The sequence below is a fragment of the Rhincodon typus genome, unplaced genomic scaffold, assembly GCF_021869965.1.
Source record: "Rhincodon typus isolate 14 unplaced genomic scaffold, sRhiTyp1.1 hic_rhity00000532, whole genome shotgun sequence".
Classification (NCBI taxonomy): domain Eukaryota; kingdom Metazoa; phylum Chordata; class Chondrichthyes; order Orectolobiformes; family Rhincodontidae; genus Rhincodon; species Rhincodon typus.
In genome coordinates, this window is record NW_025966170.1 from 9,239 (window position 1) to 15,196 (window position 5,958).

Here is a 5,958-nt window from a genome sequence, read left to right on the forward strand (position 1 = left end):
CAGGCCAGGCAGCATCAGAGGAGCAGGAAAGCTGACATTTTGGGTGTCGACCCTTCATCAGACCCAAAACATCAGCTTTCCTGCTCCCCTGATGCTGCCTGGCCTGCTGAGTTCCTCCAGCTCCACACTGTGTTATCTCTGACACCAGCATCGGCAGTTCCTGCTATCTCATCAAGTTTTCAAGAACTTAAACTCAGAAATGGCTGCAGGACTTGCCATGACCACAGATCCTAATTTTCGATCATCTGTGGACATTTTGAACTTTGTATTGCAGCATTTATCTTTTGGCTGTATCTCATCTTACAAAATAACTGTGGATGTAGATGCAGTGGCTAACTGGAGAGGAAACTTGGAATGTTACATCTGAAGGCTTCAAGGAAGTTTCAAAGTGAGAAATGCACTAAAAACTAAACTGTCATCTCCTATGAGGTTCTCAGATTGTGAACATGATCGGAACCATGACATCAGTCTGGCTGCAAGACATGTTTACATTTGTTTTCCCTCTCGAGAATACACAAACAGTTTAAAAGTGAGTTTCAACTGTGGTCTGTGTGCACACTAGTCGGAGGAAGTGTGCTGTGAAATTAACAGTCAAAGAACCATCCTGAATCACCCTACATTAAAAGGAACGGAGTTACTTGTTCTGAATGCTGGAAGCCAGTTAGTGAATCAGTTCAAAGGAAATGGACAAAAGAATTTTAGCTAACCTGCAAAGCCAAGAATTTCAAAGCGAAGTGCTCAACTATCAACATTCGACTATTTACTCTTCACTATAAACTGCTCTGTATCCCTTTTTAACTTTGATTTTTTTTTTGGACTTATTTCTGTGTGAATATGTATTGCATTATTGTTTCTTCCCATGTTTAGTAACTGCTAAACTTATTTTTCACTATGATTATTGCTATTGAGACACATTTCCAAAGATTTCAATTGATTCTTATTAAAACCAAGGGACCTAGAGAGCAATATATTTGTGTTGCATTATTTTCAATAGCAATGTTTTCAAGATCCTTTTGAGTGTATTTCAGCAAAAATATATCACAAGGCTGAACTATCAATGATATCTATAGTACAGAATTATACTTCCTGTAATATGATAATTGTTTTTGAAAGTGGAAATCATCTGTCCAAATCTTCTGCTTTCTCGATTAAAGAAATGGTCAAATTTGAAAAGAGGAACAATAGGGATAAGTCAAGTGCTTTTTTTCCCCTGTGGTCTTTGGAAGCTATTTGTTTGAAATAATATAAGTTTGCCAAACTGTCAACCCTCTGCACACGACACCAATATTTATTACAGAATTTGATTGAAGAGTTGATCTGACTACATTTGTGTCATACAAGTTGAGTTTTTTTTATTACCACGCATGTATGGTCACTCAGATAAAATGTAAAAGCATTAAAAAAAAATTGGCCGCCTACTACAAAATTTTAGAGGGAAAGTTGTTGATGACACTGCTACACAGTTAGGGTTTAAATACAGCAGCTTCTTCAAGGTGATGTTGATAAACCTACACACAGATCAGATGTCATCAACAATGTCATTATTCATTTGGTGGCTGAGTTAGTAATGTCACTGGGCTAGCAAAACCAGGGCCCAGACACGTCTGACCATGGCATCTGCTGGAATTTAAATTCCAGTTAATAAAAACTTCTTAAAAGTTTTTGAAAGTTAATGTGAGCAACTGTGGCTATGAAATTCCATCAATTGTTGTAAAAACCCATCTTTGATACTACCCTTTGGGAAAGGAACTCTGTGATTTGACCAACCCCCCAAATGCTCCCTGCTACTGCCACCAGGCCTGATCCCCCACATCACTGGTATTGGACCATGCCATTACCCGATCAAACCCCTCAACCTCCTTCCTGCTGCCAGACCGGACCACCAATTCCCAGTCCCTGCCAGACTGGAGCCCAACCCACCCTCCTACAAACCACCCTGCCAACTGCCAGGGCTCAACACCCACTCTGACTTACTATAAACACCTACCTGTCACCTTGCCATCTGGCACCCTGGTATCCTACTCAACTGGCACCCTACCTTTACTCCAGCTGCCACACTACTCGTCTGGCATATTACCACCCTACTCATTTGACACCATAATCTCCTAGCAACCTAGCATCACATTTATCTTGTAGATATTTTCTAATCAGCCTGTTCAGAGATGTTGTTACACACTCTGGAGCAGGTGGGATTTAAACCTCAGCCTTCTAGCTCAGAGGTAAGAGCATTACCACTGTGCCACAAGAACCCTCATGCATGCCTTACAAACTTAACCTTTCACAAAAGCTGTCAAAGTGGCTGTCAGGATCTTTTTTATATTTTCAAAAGATGGCAAATGACTGCTGTGAAACTGGGTTTGCCTTCCTCTGACAGCACTACACTGCAAAAGAAATGGCACAATAGAAATATAGCTCTGTATTTCTGAGAGACCCCTGAGGAGAATCTTCTCTCAGAAATGTGGCGTTTCCTTCATTTGTAAAAAGGAAGAGTTGTCCCTGGAAATTCTGGCCCAATGTTTCAACTGTCTCCACAGATGCTGCTAGACCTGCTGAGTTGCTTCAGCATTTTCAGTTTTTGTTTCAGGTTTCCAGCCTTATTTAGCTTTCATTCCATTACATTAACAACCACGGTGTGGAACAAAAAGCATCATCTTGCATTTCCATCTCTTGCAAAATGCTTTCAACTTGGGACTGCTGGTTTTCAATCCATTTCAAGTGAGAACATCTACCCATACCTATGATGATTTCAAAACTTCTTTTAAATTTCCTCTTTGCCTTTTCGTCTCCACTGAAAACAGTCCCACCTTCTCCAATCTTTCCTAATAACTAAAGTTTCTCATCCTTTAGAACCATTCTGTTAAAACTCTTATGCACCCTGTCTTCAATGCATTCACATTCTTTCTAAAGTATGAACTGCACACAGTCCTCCAGCTGAGATCTAACTAATGTCTTATATGAATCCAACATAATCTCTTTACACTTGTACTCTATGTCCCTATTAATGAAGGCTAGATAAGTGTATAAGGTGTTGAGCTGGATGAACACAGTAGCCCAGGCAGCATCAGAGGAGCAGGAAAGCTGATGTTTTGGCAGTTCCTACTATCTCTAGAATACTGTATACTTTGCTTGCAACTTCCTCTACCTGTCCTGCCATGTATAATGACATATTTACACATACACCCAGGTTTCTCTGTTTCTGCACAGCCTTTAGAATGGTACTCTTTATTGTATGATGTCTGTCCGTGTTGTTTGTACCAAAATGCATCACATTTTTCATCTTTGAACTTCACCTACCACCTGTCTGACCATCCCACCAATTAATCCATATCCTTTTGGAGTTTGGCACACTCTCCTCCTGGCAGGTTACAATGCTCCCAAGTTTTGTTATCCCCAAACTTTGAAGTTGTCCAGTGCTCACCAATGTTTGGATTTTTTTTTTATTGGAACAACTTCTCTAGTACATTGGTTAACAATCAGAGTTGACTTGCCCAGCAATCAGCACCATTTGCACTTGTAATAATTGGTGCTTGCTGAGATATTAGGCATTTCTTGCATATGTGTTGATGAGAGTAAGACGAAAAATTTCAACTGTGTGACTTTTTTTATTAGCAATGTTATTGTGAGCAGCCAAAGAAGTAAACTTACTGCTTGCTAATCAGTACATTTTTAGTGTTGCTTTTGTTTTTGAAAAAAAGATATTCAATGGCTCTTGGTGGGCCAGTGAGGAAACATCATGTGGTGTGAGCTAAGAAATAGGAGCAGCAGTCGTCTTTTCATCTCTCAAACTTGCTCCCACTTTTAATAAGATCATGGCTGATCTGATTGTGCCTTTGACTCACTTTATTGTTCCCCCTCCCACCCCTTCATAACCCATCACTCCCTTCTAGACTAAAAATCTGTCTGATCAATATTCTAGTGATTTCTGCGGTAATAAATTTCAAAGACGAATGACCTTCTGAGAAGCCAAAATTCCTCCTCATCTACATCTTAAATAAGACACCCTTATTTTTAACCATGCCCCTTAATTCTAGATTCGCCATGAGGAAACATTCTCTCTGTATTGACCCTGACAGGTTGCTTCAAAATCATATGTTTCAACTTTCATTCTTCTAAATTCCAGTGCACTTCAAGGAGGGAGATGAGAACGTTTTCCTGCAATGGTATGCTTCCTTGGAAGTCTGTTCCTCAGAAGGAGGAAGAGGAGGGCATCGTTTGAATAATTTTAAGGCAGAGTTGGATTGATTCCCTTGGTTAAAAAAATCGATGGTCAAAGGACAGGAATATGGAATTCAAAATATAAACACATCAGCTGTGGTCTTATTGAACGATAAAGTTCTTCAAGGAGCCAATGGCCTACTTCAGCTCCTAATTTGTATGTTTGTATTTTTATACATTCCGCTGCACAGACCCAACCTGCTCAACCTTTCCTCATAAACCAATCCCTTCATTTCAAAGATCAGCCTGGTGGATCTTCTACGAACAGCCTACAATATTGATAAATAAGAAGATTAAACCTACACACCTCTATACTATGTTCTGTAGCAAGACTTTCCTACTTTTTACACCCCATGCCTCTATTGACATTTATCCATACACCACCAAGAAAATAACAAATCCTTGTTGAATTAGCTGATACCTGGTTTGATTGGTGGTAGATGCATTACATTTGGCTTAAACACCAACTAGGGGAAATACCAACTAGGATTGAGTCCTTGATGATAAAACAGCGGTACAAAAGAAAAATATTGAAAATATGAACCTGAAACAGAAAATCCTGGAAATACCAAGAGTGTATTGGAACATTTGTGGAGAAAATTTCAGGTTGAGTTTCTTTTGTATCATAATGTACCATTAACTTCTGAAAGTAAATGCATAGAAGTCAGGTAAAGTGAGACTGGATTTGGGTGTAATGCCGTTCTCATGAGACACAATTTTTCTTCTACCTTCTTCACTCTCCTGTTTTAATACATATAACATTTGTGTATTCAGTCCTGTGACTTGTGCTCAGTTATCATGCATCTATCTACCCCAGTCCCATTTTCCATTACTTTGGTAGCTTGTATGCAATGGTCAAATAAATGTTGATCTAAATACTTCATTACAGTTTGACCTGTATCATCATTATTTCATGCAGTGAGTTCCAGGTACCTGCCGCAGTCCAGATGAATAAAATCTTCTTTAAATCCCCTGTAAACCTCCTGCCCTTTAACTCAATCTATGCTCTCTCGTTATTGATCCCTCCACCAAGGGGAAAACTTTCTATCTATGCTCCCCATAATTTTATATCTCAACCCACCGCCACCCACAATCTTCTCTGAAAGTCAGGAAGACAACTACATCCTTGCTAGTCTCTTTCCATAGCTGAAACACTCCAGTCCAAGCAAATCCTTCCTTGCTCTTGTATTCAGTGCTTTGATTAATAAAGGCCCTTATCCTTTATGACTTCTTAACCATCTTATCCACGTGTCCTGTTGCCACCAAAGATTTCTGGATACACGTATTGAAGTTGTCCTGATCTTCTGTACTTCCTAGGCTCTTACCAAATAATGTGTACTCCTTTGCGTTGTTAGTCTAAAATGGATAAACTCGCTGTTCCAGATTAAATTTCAGTTGCTACCATTCTGCCTATCTGACCAGCCCGTCTGTATTGTTCTGTAGTCTAAGGCTTTCCTGCATGCTACTTACCGTTGACTTCTGAAAGTAAATGCATGGAAGAGCCCAGCTCTTAAAAAAGTCTCTGAAGTAGCTCAACACGATCCAAGATAAAGCTGTAGGCTTGACTGACATCCCATCCACCAAATTAAATATTCACTCTCTCCGTCACCGATGTATAGTTGCTGCAGTTGAACCACGTAAAGGACGCACTGCAACAACACTGCATGCTATTTACCACACCAGCATTTTCACATCATCTGCAAATTTACAGATCATGCCTCCTACATTGTTTCAGAGATAGTA

At 39.7% G+C, this 5,958-nt stretch overlaps 1 long non-coding RNA gene across 1 annotated transcript in view; it reads left to right on the forward strand.

Annotated features, from left to right (window-relative positions):
• Positions 1-5,958, forward strand: part of LOC125488353 — a 21,594-nt gene that overhangs the window by 889 nt on the left and 14,747 nt on the right. The gene's annotated exons all lie outside the window — the stretch shown is intronic.